The sequence below is a fragment of the Eptatretus burgeri genome, chromosome 2, assembly GCF_056783735.1.
Source record: "Eptatretus burgeri isolate ZD-2024b chromosome 2, Ebu_testis_v1, whole genome shotgun sequence".
In the NCBI taxonomy this organism is placed as follows: domain Eukaryota; kingdom Metazoa; phylum Chordata; class Myxini; order Myxiniformes; family Myxinidae; genus Eptatretus; species Eptatretus burgeri.
In genome coordinates, this window is record NC_140962.1 from 157,288,367 (window position 1) to 157,307,314 (window position 18,948).

The window sequence follows — 18,948 nt, forward strand, 5'->3', positions numbered from 1 at the left end:
ATTTAAAATCTATTTCAAAGTGATTTTTGTGACGCACACTACTTTTTAGCAAGATATATGCTGCAAAACCATCTTTCAAAAACGAAAAATAGCTTAAATATACAAAATTATTTTAAAAAATCTATTTCAAACCTGATTTATAAAAAAAATGATATTTTCTGTTTTTTTTTTTCCTTTTTTTTGGTTCAAAAACTGGCTGTTTAATATAATTTTTCATTTGGAGAAAAATCGGGAAAAACATGTTTCTGCAGGTATTTCTTCCTTATTCTTCGACTATTGTTTGACGAGGGAGGACATAAGAAAAGTTGAAGAACGCACAATCTTATATGCGATTAAAATAATGCTGAACCGGCTAATGACCGCAAAGGGTAGAGGAGCTCCTTGACAGCCAACGGCCATCCATATCTAGTGCCCAACTGTGTCTTCGGACGTCCTCCTGCAGTTGGGTTACTTCTTATTCAGAGGATGATGGCAGGATTTGCACTCCAGCCACCGGCAAACCCTTCATTCCGCAAAACATTCCAGAAGCATAAAAAAATGTGAAAACCCACTCCGTCGGAGTACCCCCCATGCAGCTTCCCTTCCCAGGGCAGCTTACCGGATGACGGGATTGCGGCAAAGCCTTCGGGACCTCCAATCTTTGATGATATGAGAGAAACCATGGGGTAACATTCCCGAGTAAGATTGTGGGAGAGTGTGTCGGGGTGATGCTGAGGTGTTGTCCAACAGACGGCGGTCTCCTTGGGTTAACCAGAGGAGGTCGCTTCGGGTGGGTGCCTGGAATGTCCTATCCCAAAGAGTGGATGATCACCAGTCTCTGTTGTCACCTGAGCTGAAGTGTTTGGACATCGGTATTGCAGCACTCTGAGGTTCGGAGACCAGATTGCGGCGAGATCATGGCGGGTGGTTACACCTACTATTGGACTGGTCACTCTGATGGTTACCATGCCCAAGGAGTTGCTGTAGCTGTGTCCAATACGCTGACTCCAATGATAATTGAGGTAACACCGGTCAACGAGCGTATTATGAGACCAGGGATTCGTCACTCCCTGGGTGTCGTTTCTCTTGTCTCTGTATATGCTCCGACTGAGGCGAGTGATCTCACTGTCAAGGACACAATCTATGCCATGCTCGAGTATGTGGTTGATAAGTGCCACAGGTAAGATACACTTCCAGCCTTGGGGGATTTCAATGCATTGACTGGAACTGATAGCGATGGTTATGAGACGTGCATTGGTCCCCATGGTTCTGGAACTGTGAACCTGAATAGCACTAAGTTCCTTGATTTTGCAAGAAGCCATGGACTTGGGGTGGCTGGTTCATGGTTTCAGCACCCTCAAGCTCATCGCTGGACTTGATATTCCATCGCTTGTGGTGTGGCAAAGGAGATTGACCATGTGCTTGTTGATGGTCGCTGGAGGATGATCCAGAACTGCAGGGTCTACCGGAGTGCTCAGTTCATCAATACTGACCATCGGCTTGTTGTAGCAATTCTTAAGATGCATCTTAAATCCAGGAGAATGGTACCATCCCAGCCTAGGCAGGATGTTGGCAAGCTGAAGGATGATAGGGCAGCTGAGGAGTTTGTGAACAGGCCGAGTAGAGATTTGGGGGGTCTGGGTGCTTTTGGGGATGCTGAAGAGTTGTGGTGAACTTCAAGACCACCGTCCTTGATGTTGCTTGTAGATGTCTTGGAACTCACTGGATGGCCAAGAAGAATTTTGTCTCTCAAGGGACATTGGATACCATTGACCAGAGTCATAGGGTCAGGCTGAATGGCAGAGCTCAGCTGTTCAGGGAGCAGAGGCATAAAACTGTACGTGCGCTAAGGGTGGACAAGGAGGCCTATGTGCGAGGAATCTGTGAGGGGGTAGGGTATCACCTGTGGTCAAACGATTCTCATCCTGCTCACAGGGGAATTCACGTATTGTGTTCGCCCAAGCCCATCCCTCGGTGTACTGCAGTTAGAGCAGAGGGTGGTGGGATCCGACAGAGGAGTCCGAAGTGAAGGCCCACTGGGCTGTTACTTTGAGCGGTTGTACCAGGCTGATCCACTTGCTATCGAGTTGGATGTCAGGGGTGTTACAATCCCTGTTGCTGAACCTCCAATCAACTGTGGTTTACCTTCGTTTGTGGAAACACAGGGTGTGGTGAAGTGGTTGAAATGGGGTAAAGCGCCAGGGATCTGTGGCATCCATGCCGAACTTCTCAATGCTGGTGAAAATGCTGCATTCATATCATTCTATGCAGTTCTGTGCTCTGCCTGGAACACAGGCATCATCCCAACTGACTGGAAGAGGGGCCTTGTTGTCCTTCTCTGGAAAGGAAAGGGTGATCGCCAAGACTGCAACAACTACCGAGGAATGATGCTGCTCTCAGTGCCGGGCAAGGTATTTGCTCGGATAATTCTTGATAGGGTTCGCCACCATCTGCTTGAGCACCAGCGTCCAGAGCAGTCAGGCTTTACACCAAAGAGGTCAACGATTGACCATAACCTTGCCAGGGGTGAAAATTAACATCTTTATTCACCGGCCAGCAGGGCCGGTGATAGAGAAAGTTACCGGCCCAGCAGAATTTCTACCGGCCCGATAAAATAAAGACAAAAGTCACAAATTTGATATCAAACACTTTTACTATACTCACATGAGTGAGTTTGATGAGTGAGGTTGGTTGGATGAGTGAGTTTGATGGATGAGGTTGGTTGGATGAGTGAATTTGATGAGTGAGGTTGGTTGAATGAGTGAGTTTAATGGAGGAGGTTTGCAGAATGAGTGAGTTTGATGGAGGAGGTTGGGTGGATGAGTGAGTTGGATAGATGGATGAGTGAGTTTGATGAGTGGGGTGGGGGTGGGGGGATGATGCAGGGAGGAGGAGGTTGTGGGTGATGGGGGGGGGACCTTTTTTGTGTGGGTGATGGGGGCAGAGGGGTTGTGAGTAGTGCTGGGGGGGATTTTTGTGGGTGATGGGGTGGTTGTGGGGGGTGGTGTGGCTGATGGACGATGGGGGTGGGGGGGGCTTGTGGGTGATGGACGATGGGGAAGAGGGGGGAGGTTTGGGTGATGGACAATGGTGGGGTTACTACTCATCCACCCAACATCACATATAAACTCACTCATCCACCTCACCTCACCTCACTCATTAACCCAACCTCACCCATCAAACTCACTCATTAACCCAAAATCCTCATTTAACCAACCTGGGCATAGTGTTGGGCACCGATAACCAAAAAGTTAACTTCGATAACGATAATCCGATAACCCCAATTTTTAAGTCCGATAACGATAGTCCGGTAATTATAATACAAAGTTATCGGAAGTTAACGATAATCCGATAACGATAACTACTTTTTAACAAGGATTCAAAAAAACAAGGAAAAACCTTCAAAACCCATAGAAAAGGCATATATATATATATATATATATATATATATATATATATATATATATATATATATATATATATATATATATATATATATATATATATTACTTGACTTGACGACTTTTTACTTACTTTTATTACAAAAATACAAAAATTGATTGCCTCACATGCAGAGGCTCACACATTTGCACAAAATTTTACATCATAAGCAAACAACAAGTAGTTTCAACAGAGGGTATACAGTAACTAACTAATAAGTGAATTTTAACTGACCCTCAGATACTTTACAGAAGGCATTGTTTATACACCATTGGGTCTCAAACACCTGTACCTGAGAGCAACACCAGAACTCCAGTTTGATTCTTGAAACACAAAGGGCTTTAAACACTTCTAAGCTATCTGTTGCATACAAATCATTGCACATTTTTGATTTTCTTGTCTTATATATAGCAAGCTTAGCTTGTGAAAGGAAAAAATGAATTAGGATTGCTCTTGGGGAGTTGTCGGTCATACTCGGGCCAAAGATAAAGGTTGGAAAATCAAAATTACTAGAGAGACATGCCAAAAGCATCTTCAGGAAAACAAATAAAGGAGTTAAACGGTTACAGCGTATATACGCGTGAGGTAGTGTTTCGGTTTGTCCACAGAAGGAACATTGCTCACTTTTTGTTTGTTAAAACCGGTGAATTAAAGAATTTGTTGGCGATATCCAATGTGCGATGCTCCATTGGAGATCTCCAACCCGTTTTGGTACAGGCTGTCCATAGTACCAATTCCAAATAGGATAAAGGGGAGGGGTTTTGGGTAAGACTGTGACCCATCTACAGGATACGGGGGAGGACAAAGAGGGAAAAAGGACTTTTAGGCATTGTATGTTCAGGGTTTTTCGATTATTCCCAGAAAAGGATCGAGATCGGCCAAAACCAATAGGTTCTAAAAAAAAACAACCAAAAAACCAAAAGAGCCAGATAGATAAAGGTTTGGGAAAGGTGGGGTAAAGTCAGAGGTGGGTATGGGAGGGTTTTTTCCAAACTTTTTGTGAGGCACAGGAGGTATGTAGTACCGATTTTAGCACGCTGTCCACTTTGCGACATGATCTAATGCCAACCTCTGACGCAAGAGCAGTGGCACTTAGCCACCTATCATTCGTGACATTCTTCAAGTGGCACACTTTCGTTATTGCAATGTTTGTGAACTGCTGAATGAAGCATTTTCCCCTTCATTGCTTTCAAATAAACTGTTATGCAACAGTGGCTCGTTGAAGAACATGGGTTCAGTGTAGGTTGAGGGGTCATGATGGCAGCCGAAAGCTTGCCATGCATTGAGTAGGCTTTGGTGAAAAGCAGGTGACCCAGACAAATCTATCTTGGTTGAGTCCATCAAGAACAACTCTTGTACAAAGTTAAATTTTCCAGCTTGTCGGAAAATACAACTGGTGAGTTGTCTGCAGACAAAAAAAGGGTTCATACAAGAAGCACCATACTGTTCGCAGCCAGAAAGCAATGATGCGGCACTTGACATTCACAAGTCCTTGGCCACCTTCAGCCATTGGTAAGTTCAGGATTTCCGGTCGCAGCCAGTGCTTTCCAGACCAGAAGAAACGAGTGATGCATTTCTGTATATTGTCCACGATGTCTGCAGGTGGCTGGAGGGCAAGAACCTTGTACCATAACGTTGAAGTGACCAGACTGTTGATGACGAGTACCCTGCCTTGGTAGGACAGTTGGCAGAGTAAACTCTTCCATTTCAGTAAAATTAGATCCATGCGTGCCAACAAACCTTCCCAGTTATGCCTCACAAAATCGCCCGGACCAAGTAACACTCCCAAGAACTTGATCCCGTCACTTTTCCAAGAAATATTGCCAGGGAGACGAGGAGGGAGGGGGAAAGGGTAGAGGGTTGGAGCCACTGTGCTGTTTTAGCCCAATTTATTCTGGCTGATGATGCTTTACTAAAGACATCCAAGGTACTCATCATCTTAACAATGTCTTCTGCATGATTTATGCAGACACAGATGTCATCTGCAGAGGTGATGCTTTTTAAGGGATTAGTTCCCATAGTGACACCAGATAAGGATTTACGAAGGGTGTTTAAGAAGGGTTCAAGAGATAAAGTATACAAAATTCCTGAAAGAGGGCAGCCCTGCCTTACCCTTCTCCCAACCCCAAATGGGGTACAAGTTCATTGTTTATTTTTAACAAGGCCATTATGTTTGAATAACATAACTGTATATGTGATAGAAAGAGGGCGCCAAAACCAAAATTTTTTAAAACTTCAAAAAGGTATGTGTGAGAAACAGTCAAATGCTTTCTCCTGGTCCAAGAAGACCAGGCCACAACTTCCATGATTTATCTCACAAATATCAATTACATCTCGAATAACAGAGATACTATCCTGGATATTACGGCCAGAGACACAGTAGGTTTGGTCCATGTGTATAATATCCTTTAGTAGAGGTGAAATATGTAAGGCCAAAGCTTTTGAGAGGATTTTATAGTCTGTACACAGCAGGACACTGGCCTCCACTGTGAGATGAGAAAGGGAATTCCATTTTTAGGAATCAAAGTAAGCACAGCTCTTCTGCAACTTCGTGGGAGTTCATTCTTCTCCAGGCTCTCTTGGAAGACCAAAAGCAATTCAGGTCCAATCAGGTCTCAGAATTTTTTGAAGAACTCTGCTGGTAGACCATCCAGCCCAGGTGATTTCCCTCCATTCAGGCTCATAAGGGCAACAGAAAGTTCTTTGAGTGTGAGTGGTGATTCTAAATCCATCTTTTGTCTGGGGGATAGAACACAGATACCATACGCCAATTGAGAAAGCAGTTCTCAATCAACATCTTTTGCCTGGCAAAGTTTAGAGAAGAAAAGTTTTGCGTCGTTCTTAATTTCTACCGGGTTAGTAGTGACCGAGTTATCAAGACGTTTTAAAGCAGTGATTCGGGAATGAGGCAATTTTGATTCAAAGTCAAAGAAAACCAGGTTGGGTTATCTAAGAGATGAACGTGTTGAAATCATAATCTCGTTAACACTCCTTGGGTGTGATTGGTGATTATATTATTGAGAAGAGACTTTTTCTCATGCAGTCTTAGTTTTTGTTGGGGGCAGGGTGGGTTTTTAGGGTGCTTTGAATTTGTAGAATTTCTTTCTCCAGTTCTGCTTTTATTCTGCGTTCTACTTGTGTATTTAAAGAGCAGAAATGTTCACAGAAATTTCGAATTTGGACCTTTATGTTGTCCCACCCTAAACGCTGGTCTTTAAATTGGGGCTTAGCACCTACTAAATTGGACCATACACTTTGAAAGGCACTATTAAAAGAGGGGTTGTCTAATATGGAGATGTTAAGTTTCCAAAAAGAGTGGCAATTTGGAGACGACCCTATTCGGTAGCACGTGGTGATAAGGTAATGGTCTGAGAAGCTAGATGGAGAAATTCTCGTGGTAGGTGAGAGGTTAATAAGGGGTGAGTTTATGTAAAATCTATCCAACCGGGCAAGGGCCACCTGATTGTTGGCAACTTTACTCCAAGTAAACTGATGGGTGTTTGGATTTTGTATCCACCATTTGTCTTGAAGACTAAAATCCCTTAATTATGTCAGACAGCAGTCTGGCTGATCCAGGGTGAGGTTCTGCACCATCCCAATCACATGCGGGCTGAAGGGTGCATTTGAAGTCACCTCGCATTACGATGCACTTTTGCAAATCTAATTGCCTCATGTAGAGTCGCAACCTTTTGAAGAAACTTCGGCGGTCTGTGCTCTTTGAAGGAGCAGAGACATTTATTAAAGTAAATTTGATGTTATTTTCAACAAAATCCAGGGAAGCAAGGTAACCTGGGATTATTTCCTGAAATGAAAGTTGCAGAGTGCAAAAGTGCGGACTAAGCAGAAAAGCAACTCCTGCTGTGCGAGAGTTGGAATCGCTAAAATAACCGGTCTTTTTCATCATTCTATTCCAAACACTTTGCGATGCTGGAGTAGAGTGGGTTTCTTGTAAAAAGGCTACATCTAATTTTTGTTGTTTAATGAGGTTGACTACTTGAAGCATCTTCGACTGGCTTGCTCTAACATTTATGTTTAGGCTGCCAAGGATCGCCATTGTGATAAAGAGGTGGCAAGCAAAGAAGTGCACGTAGGTCATCATTTCATTTCCATTTTAGCTTTAACAATATGCTTTTTAAGCCTACGGCACTGTGGTTCGGTGAAATGGTAATCATTAGGTCGACGAATGATACTTTTTTGCTGTTTCAATAAAACCATTAAGTCAGAAAAGTATTCCTTTATATCTATATGTCTTTTCCTAAAAGTATGATTTAGGAATTTAAGGATTTGCGATGGTGAGGCATTGGGAGTACAGTACTGTTTGTAGGGAATTCTTCGATGTTTTCTGGTTCTCCTTCTGACATGTCAGAAGTACCATCTGGAAAATTTAAATTTCTGATTCACAAACTGTGTTTATACTCTGTAGTATCCAGGTATCAGGTTGTTCTGTTTTCGACGTGGAGGGGAGGGGTGAGGGAGGCTCTGATTCCACCTTGAGTAATGTAGAGGGGGGAGGGGGAGATGGAGTGAGGGGAGGGGGGGTAGTAGTATCAGCATCTGCCTCAGGTTTTTCAGGATACAGTTTTTTCAGAGCTTTGTCGCAACACTCAGGTATGACTTCAGGGTGTATTCGATGGAGCAATTTCCACCTTTGAGGAGTCGTTGGTGGTTAACTCGTGACACAATTGGGGGGTTCTGGAGACAGTGTTTAGTTCCTTTTTGGTAAGATCTTTACATGGTTCAATTTCCTTCTCAGACGTAAGGATCTTGACTGTGGTTTCCTTAATTTTCTCTGGAAGTAAATCTCCATCACCTTGATCTACCAACAGGGGGTCCATTTGATCATTTGAGAGTGACTCATACCGATTTTTCATTGACACTGTGTCACATAAGCCCGGAGTTGTTTCACTTCCAGCCAAAACCACTTTTTTTCCTTAATGTAGGTTAAGTTCGTTCTGATCCGTTTTTCTTTTCCTTAATAAGGGAATGGTTGTATACCCATCCCAAACACTTGAGGTACTGTCCTCTGTGTCCTTCGGGTCTGATTTTTCGTTCTCTGAGACTGTAACAGGGTCGTCGGTGCTAACAAGTGGGGCCGTATTAGATGGAACAATAGTATCCTCGGCTGTTGGGAATGCATTTTTCTGGCAGAAACGTTTTAAATGGCCGAAACCATTGCAGTTAAAACATTTCAGTGTTTCTGTCGACATGTACCCCTGGTACTTGTGTCCATCTATGCGAAATTCAAAGACCACATTAAGCACTTTATCGACGTTAGACGAGGGAAGCACAATGTACGCCTGTCGCTTGAAAGATATCAGGTGTCTAGCCTGCTCATTCCGGCATCGCAAAGGTAACATTGTAATCTGAGAGACTACGGTCCCGAATCAAGATAATTGTATTGCCAGTGCTTCATTCTTGATGAAAGGTGGGACATTACTGAGTACAATTTTGGTACTAGTTGTGGCGAGAGGGGAGGCTAAGATGAAATAACCATTTTCAGTTGATATTCCAGTCGAGACGATGTCATGTATTAAATTATCGTCTGATACAAAAACAACTACTCGTTTGTTCATGCGAGAAGCTGCGTGGACTTTTTCAAACCCAACCATATTACCAATGGCAGAAACAATGTCATCAACACTGACCTCGTTAGGAAGAACGCACATGATGCCATGTTTCCTGGTCAAGGCCTCATAGGCCACGTAGCGGGAACGTGTTAACATTCTTTGATTTTTAACAAACGGAAGTAAGGGGAGGGGGTGAGGGAGGGAATGAGGGGAAAGGTCATATTGTTGTTGATTCGGTAGCGCTTAACTACACCGCCGTCTCAGGGGTTATATCGCCGGCTAGTACGGCACAGGTCTCGGGTCACGCGCCTCAGATCACGATACCAAAGTACCCCTGGGCCTTACCAGTTGGGGATATAGAGCCCGGCTACAGACTGGGTTTGTCAGAGACCGAGCGAAGTCTGCCACAGTCTGCAGCCAGTTTGGTTTTAAATACAAATTGAGCGATTGTTCCTCAGCAGGACACAAATAAATTCAAGGCCGCAACTTTTGTATGAATCAGCCAGATTTATTGGGGACACATCGGGGAAACACGACACAAGCAAAGCATTCACGGCAATGTTATCATTCATCTACAACCCGCTCTTATCTAGGGAGCTACGGATTCAGGTTTCGAAAGGGGGCCTTAGCAAAATAAACCTTAGGCCTGGACAACATGCATACAAGACACGGAGTACTTGGTGGTACCTTATGGATGAGAGGAAAGGTGTGGAAGGCACGAATGCGGCTCGTGACAAGCCGATGGTGTTGGATTCGAGCACCCAGCTCGAGCATGCAGCGTGGCAAGATGGCACTCGTACTCCTATCGGCACCGCTCCTGCATGCCGCGTGGCAAGATCGCACTCGTACTCCTATTGGCACCGCTCGCGCATGCCACGTGGCAAGATGGCGCTCGTACTCCTATCGGCACCGCTCACGCACGCAGCCTCGATGCGTCCAGCCCCTGTAAGGTCGACGGCACAAGAGCGAAAGATCTATGGTGTGTTCCAGCTGGCTCCCCACATGGTCCAGTATGCGAATCCAGGCCTGGATTGTACACCAGACTAGGCCAAATCCGGGTGTTGGGCTCAGCAGCCGGATTGACGGGATAAAAAGACATGTCGAGCCGTGCAGAGAGTAATGACAGTCAGAGGCCCCGTGGCTGGACTCAGGATTAACTTGGGGATGACCTGCATGCTGGGTCCATGGCCAAGGAGGAACAGCTCGTCGAGTCACTCCTCATAAAGCAGATCGCAGATCAGTAAAAGCAGTCCCTCTCTTGCCTACTTGGAGCGGGCTTTTCGGACCACCTTCGGGGACCCGTGATTGGTCCATCGTTCGAGTTTGCCGCAGCTCTCCGCCAATGGGTTGCTGGCATGTCTTGCTGACTGACTCTGTCAGGGCACTGGGTGGGGGGCTCGTTAGATGGGGGGAAGGAAAAAAAGAAGGCGCCTCTCGGTACACCACCACTGTACGAACACTGGACAGTCTGCTACACCTCCCGACACACATATAACGTCCGAATACCAAACAACCTGGCTAAACATGCATTTAAGGGGGGATCTGGGCTAATCCTATATTTAATAACCCAATGAGGGCCCATTTCCGCAACACTGTAACTGCTCAGACATGTCTCTCCATAGGAGACGCGACACAAAAAAAACACACCCGTAATACAGGTAAACAGGAACGTACTCGATAACGGAGTAGGCTACCAGCTCAAAGCTTACCGATACCACAAGCTGTGGGCTCTCTCTCTCTCTCTCTCTCTCTCTCTCTCTCTCTCTCTCTCTCTCTCTCTCTCTCTCTCGTCCCAAAGAAGAAAAGGGGAAAGGTAAGGCAACAAAAAAAATATAAACACAAAACCGTTATGAACCATGCGGGGAAAAAGGGTTGGGGTGAGTAACAAACTCAACACGGTGGGTGAGGGTTGGAAAGGAAGAGAACAGGGAAAGGAAGGGACAGGGAGAAAGGCGAGTTGAGAAGAAGGGGGGTGGGAGTGGAAAGCGGAGGGGGGAAGAGGAAAAAAGACGATGAAAATATTAAACGATAAGAGAGAGAATAACACTGGACTCCACTCGAACACACACACACACACACACACACACACACACACACACGAAAGAGAGAAAGAGAGAAAGAGAGAGAGAGAGAAAGAGAGAAAGAAAGAGAGAAAGAAAGAAAGAGAGAAAGAAAGAACAGAGAGAGAAACAGAGAGAGAAACAGAAAGAAAAGAGAGAAAGAAAGAAAGAGAGAAAAGAAAGAAAGAGAAAGAAAGAGAGAAACAGAGAGAGAAACAGAGAGAGAAACAGAGAGAGAAACAGAGAGAGAAACAGAGAGAGAAACAGAGAGAGAAGAAAGAGAGAGAAACAGAGAGAGAAACAGAGAGAGAAGAAAGAGAGAGAAACAGAGAGAGAAACAGAGAGAAAGACAGAGAGAGAAACAGAGAGAGAAACAGAGAGAGAAACAGAGAGAGAAACAGAGAGAGAAACAGAGAGAGAAACAGAGAGAGAAACAGAGAGAGAAACAGAGAGAGAAACAGAGAGAGAAAGAAAGAGAGAAACAGAGAGAAAGAAAGAAAGAGAGAGAGAAACAGAGAGAGAAAGAAAGAGAGAAACAGAGAGAAAGAAAGAACAGAGAGAGAAAAGAGAGAGAAACAGAGAGAAAGAAAGAGAGAAAGAAAGAGAGAGAAAGAGAGAGAAAAGAGAGAGAAAGAAAGAGAGAAAGAAAGAGAGAAACAGAGAGAGAAACAGAGAGAGAAACAGAGAGAGAAACAGAGAGAGAAACAGAGAGAGAAACAGAGAGAGAAACAGAGAGAGAGAAACAGAGAGAGAAACAGAGAGAGAAACAGAGAGAGAAACAGAGAGAGAAACAGAGAGAGAAACAGAGAGAGAAACAGAGAGAGAAACAGAGAGAGAAACAGAGAGAGAAAGAGAGAGAGAAAGAAGAGAGAGAAACAGAGAGAGAAACAGAGAGAGAAACAGAGAGAGAAACAGAGAGAGAAACAGAAAGAGAGAAAGAAGAGAAAGAGAGAAACAGAGAGAGAAACAGAGAGAGAAAGAAGAGAGAGAAACAGAGAGAGAAACAGAGAGAGAAACAGAGAGAGAAAGAGAGAGAGAAACAGAGAGAGAGAGAGAGAGAGAGAAGAGAGAGAGAGAGAGAGAGAGAGAGAGAGAGAGAGAGAGAGAGAGAGAGAGAGAGAGAGAGAGAGAGAGAGAGAAAGAGAGAGAGAAAGAGAGAGAGAGAGAGAGAGAGAGAGAGAGAGAGAGAGAGAGAGAGAGAGAGAGAGAGAGAGAGAGAGAGAGAGAGAGAGAGAGAGAGAGAGAGAGAGAGAGAGAGAGAGAGAGAGAGAGAGAGAGAGAGAGAGAGAGAGAGAGAGAGAGAGAGAGAGAGAGAGAGAGAGAGAGAGAGAGAGAGAGAGAGAGAGAGAGAGAGAGAGAGAGAGAGAGAGAGAATGAGAATTAGAGGGAGAGAGAGAGAGAGAGAGAGAGAGAGAGAGAGAGAGAGAGAGAGAGAGAGAGACGTATGTTGCCTCTGCTGCCTATGCAAAAGTCTGACTCCCATCTGACACTGGAGTGGGTAAACATGCTCAAGGCCTTTAACACCTCCAGGACAGACTTCGTCAGTGGCAGGTTCTGTAATTGTCCACCCGATTCTTGGAGGCGGTGCCATTTTTTGGACTATCCTACACCATGGGAAAAAAGCATTTCATCCTCACACAGGGCTCTCCAGCTCAGCTCATCGCAATGGCCTGCAGTCCGCTGACCAGACTGTTCATAATGGTGCCATTTATGCCCAAGTCCTCAGATGGCTTCATTTGCTTACAGGAGGTTTTAAACAATCACATGGTCAATCACATTCAAACTCAATCACATGGTCCATGTTATTATTAAGACAACCCATTCAGGGATCCCAACCCCCCCCCCCCCCCTCCAACACATAACAATTTTATTATATGAACACAGGAAGTGTTTGATTTGTTTCCATGAAATCTATCATCAATTGCAATGGAGTAGATTTATAAACACTGAGGAAAATACAAAAACCTGTGTCCAGTGAAAGAGAAGAAGAACAAAAACCTCAATAACATTTCAGGACTCACTTAAGACTCTCCAAGTTGTTGATGTTCTTCAGGTTGCTCAAGAAAGGCCCAGACTTGGTGCTCAGCTTGCATCCCGCTAATCTGTGAAGACATTAGAAACTCCAAGGAGTGAAACAAAGAACCATCAGAAGAAAGTTTGAGACAAACGAGTTATATTAGAAGTTAGTTCTTTTTTCCAGGTTAAGAGATAATTAAATAACCACAAAATGAACAGGTTGAAGGTCACGTGACCGATAATTGTGCAAACTCCATTTCCATGAGACATCGTCCCGTGGATCATTTAAACAGAAATTTGTACAAAAGAGAAATAAATAAATAAATTGTTTCAACGAACATGTTCGAGTTATGTTAACAGGGGTGGGGGCAGGGGAATGGGTAAAGAGGGGGTGATGGGTCAGTGTGGATGAACGGGAGCTGGGGTAAATGGGGGTATTGATGTTGCCAATGGATGGATGGATGGAGGCTGCCCAGGGCAAACTATGTAAATAATTTTTAAAATGTTTAAGCCTACCTGGTATGTGTTTAGGTATAAAATTGCATTTAGAACTATCTCGTGTGAATGTGTTGGAGTAAAAGACCTCAATGCATTTGTTTTCATTATTTCACAAGGTGGGATATCTGTGCATTTCCGCACTCAGGGGATATGTGAGGTAAATTGTGTTGGAGGGAACGACACTGAATATGTGCAGAAGAGATGCCAAACTCAGGAGGAGTCTAGTAATGGGAGGGGGTAATGTTATGGTTTTGGAAATTTACCCCAGGGGGAGAGCAGACATGGACACGTATGTGACCTGAGGATTAGTTATTTAATTAGTCTATATGTATGTAGTCCTTGATCCCTTGTTAAGAGGTTGTTTGGTGGGGGGGGGGGGGGATGCATTGGTTCGTTTGTTTTCCCCTGGTGTGATGTCTTCCCCCCCTTCCCCCACCCCACCATGCTCCTATCAATCTTTCTTTTTCACCCCATCAGTCCATTCTCCCCCCCCCCTTCTGCTCCTTTCAATCTTTCTTTTTTCACCCCATCCGTCCATTCTTCTCTCCACCCCCACCCCTGCTCTTTTCAATCCTTCCTTCTTCACATCATCATTCTGTCCAAACCCACTCCTACTTTCAATATTTCCTCCTTCACCCCATTGGTCTTCCCTTTGACCCCACGGATGTTTGGTCGCCCTTTGGTCTGGCAGCATCCTTCTCTGTTTTTGCTCCATTCTCTCATGCATGTTCATGGCAGAAAGCACGACGCTTGGTGTTTATGGCTTGAGGGACAGCATTTCTCACATATAAAACAGTATGTATAGTACAAAGGATGTTTTGTGTGAACAGAGAGGGGCTGAAGGATCTCATCATGGCCTTGAGCGCATGAAGGGACGGGCGGGGGCTGTATTGAAAGAAGCCAGAGAATGACGTGGCATTTTCCACAGGCTGCATCCCAGACCCGTCCCCATTTGGATGTGCACCAATGAGGGTCAGGCTCGCATGAGCCGAGGCAGGAGGAAAGCAATTATGAAGAGGAAGAGGACAGAAATGCAGGAAAGGAGGCTTGGAGCAGAAAATAGAGAAAGGTTGTCCTGAGATGACAAAAAGCTCAAATATCATTCGAGGAAGGTAAAGAGGAGCAGAATACTCAGGGAAGGAGAAAGCTCAAGAGAGGAAGAGAAAGAAACTGAGAGGGACCAAGCCTTTTTGCGCCGTGTGGAAAGTCGAGAACGTGATTTGATTTGTGCGGATCTGCTGGACATGGTGGCACAGCAGAAATGGAATTGCTTGCATCTGGCATATCTGGGATGCCGGAGAGTATTTGTCTCCTGGGTCTCAGCACCTCAGGGATGTGGCTATGTGTTCCATTGCACCACATCTCTACTGCCCACCTTCCCCATCCTTTCCTGCACATTCGTTAGTGTATTTGAGCTTGCGTTGCCCTGTCAGGTTGTGTGACATTAGGGGGATTATAAAAAGACCCTCCTTTTCTTTTCTCCATCCTTTAATTTTCTTTACATTTCAAGTTCTTCTTGTTTTCTTCTTCTCCCCTGATTGAATGGTGGCCACATCATTTGTGGAAGTAAGATTGAATGAGAATGAATACGTGTATGGTTAAATGTGATCTAACTTGCCTTTTGCTTTCTTGCTTTGAAATAATTGCTAGCTTATGTGTGTGTAATAAATAATTGTTTGTTGTTATTTCCAATCTGTCTTGGTTGTCTTCTTTTATTGGTCTGACAGAGCACAAGTGTAGTTCGACGAGAAGTTGTACCCCACCTGATTTGCTCTCTAAGCCAGTGCAAACTCACAGCTCCACGCAGCTGCACCTAATCCGTTGAGTAATTGGAGTACACATTGAGGACACGAGACCCCCTTGGTGCAGGCGTTCACAGGTAAGGTATCACGTGGAGTAGTGTGTCCATGCCAGGATTTATGGTACAAATTGGCGTTTGTGGTTGCTTAGCAACCCGCCAGCATGCAGAGTTATCTGTGCCTGGCGGCCTCAGGACCGAGCGTTTGCGAGGGACCCGAGAGCTTCCCCTCATGGCAAGCCTCAAACCCCTTATCCATAACAATATTTTGATGAGATCCCAGGATTGAATGCAATATTGATGATAAGATTCACATTTGTCTCAAGGAGAGTCATCACATGGCTATTAATCCAAAATCTTCAACCAATGAGAACAGTTTGGAACCAAGGCCCTGAAGGTGGAGACTTGTATTGTATGTACTATTACATTGAGGTAATTCCATTATTCTCATTCATATATATATCTATCTATATATACATATATATATATATATATATATATATATATATATATATATATATATATATATATATATATATATATATATATATACATATATATATATATCTCTCTCTCTCTCTCTCTCTCTCTCTCTCTCTCTCTCTCTCTCTCTCTCTCTCTCTCTCTCTCTCTCTCTCTCTCTCTCTCTCTCTCTCTCTCTCTCTCTCTCTCTCTCTCTCTCTCTCTCTCTCTCTCTCTTCAAGATTGGTGCATCTTCACCAGATGATATCTGAACAAATTGATCCTGAAATTAATTTGATGTTCCAATGTGTAAAATTTAACTTTCTTTGATCCCGTGAACAGACATCTTCGAATCAGAAGAGATTTGAACCAAGTCCTCCGAGGTGTAAACCTGTTTCACAATGAGGTAAAGTTGATTGGTTTGGTGTAAAATCCATTCTCCAATCAAGACTGGTCAATCATCACATGATCTCTGAACTTTGAGCCTCAAATTTCTTCCACAACAAATGAGTTTATCTTCTTCACAACTTCATTCCCTTCCTCATTCAACATTTCTTTCTGCCATTTCAACCCTGATACACAGTCGATGTGAGTGGTGAGGTCACCACAAGAAAACAACTCACATTCCAATCAACCCGATCAACAAGTTTTTGTTTTTGACACAAACATGAAGGTCATAGAAGAGTGAGGTGACAGAGGTTACAAAGGTTCAAATCGACTGTGTGGTGGTGATATCACAGATAGACCCAGAAAGTGAGAATTATTGGCAAAGAAACGAGAGAGGTGGTAAGGAAGCACAACAATCTGCAAAGGATTGGGAAAGGTGGGATTAATGGGGGTAATGAAGATCATGGGTGGCGATGGGGATGGGGGTTAGGGTTAGGGTTAGATGGTGGTGCACCACTTGATTGAAGTCTGGAAGGAAAGGGGAGGATTGAATGGCCTCAGCAAGCCCCCACATATGGGGGAGAAGGGATACAAAAGAGTTGCGGTGTGTGAAGGGGTTAATGGAAGATCAGATGCGTCAGGGTGGAGCTGGGAGTGGTTGGAGGGTTAAGAGCGGGATCTGCACCAGAGGTATGTCCAGACTCTGTACAGCAAAACATGGAGTGTAATAGGAACATAATAAATATTCTGGGATATATAATGTAGATGAAGACTCAGTTACATAAACAGGACACAAAGCTCTCAATGAAGGTTCATCTTTCACAAAAATATTAAAACTGATACTTTCTAACATGGTAAAGATTCCACATTGATTCTGCAAATGATTAATTTTATTAAAACAAGTACTCATCTGAATGATGCACAGGTACTCACCCGAGTTATTTTAATTGGTTTGGTTTGCTCAACAGGGACTTCATCAGTATCTCTAAACCTTCATCACCAATAGACTCATGGTCAAACCTGTAGAGAGAAAGGAGGCAGAGTGTGTGCCGGGACTGGAGATTGGGACAATTAAAATGTGCACAAAAGGTTTCTCATTCTTCTTCTGTTTCTTTCATACAAAGAATGTGGCTGCGTGGATATCATCATTTGCTGGGGATGCAGCTGCGTTAGTCAACAGTTTATGAGTGAGACATTGCAGATCCCTCAAGACCATCCAAGCAGGCATTCAAAAGGATTGCGCACAAAACACGAGGAAATTGTCATCAAGCCTGAGAGGTAGGAAGATCAAACTCTGCATTGTATTGGATCATACCGTGTACTCATGTTTTAATAACACAAGGCTTTGTTTCACGAGCACACAATTTTTTTTTTTCATCACAGAGTAGAGGATCATAGTGGAGCTTAAAAACAGAATAGACAAGGACGCAACAGAACAAAAAGAACATTGGAAGGGTGTGTGGAGAGAAATGGCATGGGGGAAGAATGTGAGCAAAGGGGGACACAAGCATTAACTCTCAATCAGAGAAGTGGAAGGAAAAACTGGAGAGGAAGCAGAAATTGCTGAGCTGTTATTACATTGCTGTGTTGACTGATTGTTTGGCCACAACTTTGAGGTTGTGGGTCCATTGATGTTGAAAAATCTACTGATGTGGACCTGCGACCGCGGCTGTGGATCTGCCGTTTGGAGAGGTTCTGGGCTGAAAGGATCGAAACCTCGATGAAATACGGTGCCAAGCTGATGATTCGGGCAGTTGGGAAATCAGTAAGTTGCTTATAAGTTCAGGTTATAACTTCAAATATAATAGCTTTTGTAAGTACTTACCAGTACATAATATATCTGTGTTTGTGTTTGTATTTGTGTGTTTGTATGTATATGTAGACGTAAGTCTGGATAGATGTATGTATTTTCATGGATGGATGTTTGTTTGATATTTGTGTGTTTGTATGTATATATGTAGACATTTGTCTGGATAGATGTATGTTTTTCCATAGATGGATGTTTGTTTGATTTTTGTATACCTTGTCAAGGCTTGTATGAGAGCGAACACACAACACACAGCAAGAGTAGTAGATTAATGGGGTTCTGAGGCACCCATGCAAATGAATGGGGAAAATGTGAATTGATCCCCAAAAACCCCTAAACAGGAGGCTAATTCCTCCCATACAAATGTATAGGGAGAACTCTGACTCGAGACCCATCAGGACAAAAAGAGAAGCATGATTTTCTGTCATTACAAGCTCATGTTAAATTGAGACTGTCTCAGGGCCCAAAAAAAACATATAAATTAATAGGGGAAGTTTTCTTGATCAAGGCTTATTTGGTCAAAAGAGGAGAATGATCTCTTACTCCACTTAAAGAGTGAGCCAACGAATATTTGATCATGTTCTATTTGGGGTAATAAATTAATTTTCTGATTACATTCATCACCATCGAGTATGTTCACAAATATTATTTTAGAACTTAGTTCTTGGTCTAAATATCTTTGTTAAGCAGAAATAAAATGATAAACTTCTTTAAATGCTCTTGTTTGAGAACCTCCTGAGCCTCAGATTATTTTTTGCATAAGCCACGCCCACTTTTCATAAGCACCGCCCACTTTTCATAAGCCCCACCCACTTCCCATGAGGTATTTTCATAAGCCACGACCACTTTTCATAAGCCCCGCCTACTTTTAATAAGCCCCGCCCACTTTATGAGGTATTTTTATAAGCCACGCCCTTTTCATAAGCCCCGCCT

At 43.7% G+C, this 18,948-nt stretch overlaps 1 pseudogene across 1 annotated transcript in view; it reads right to left on the minus strand.

Moving 5' to 3' along the window:
• The window catches only part of LOC147033681 (NACHT, LRR and PYD domains-containing protein 12-like), a 154,157-nt pseudogene that overhangs the window by 87,923 nt on the left and 47,286 nt on the right, over positions 1–18,948 (minus strand). Inside the window, exons 7-8 of the transcript XR_015055599.1 lie at positions 17,142–17,228; positions 13,069–13,149 (exon numbers count right to left, since the gene is read on the minus strand). The product of XR_015055599.1 is annotated as an NACHT, LRR and PYD domains-containing protein 12-like (transcript). The remainder of the gene's footprint in view (positions 1–13,068; positions 13,150–17,141; positions 17,229–18,948) is intronic.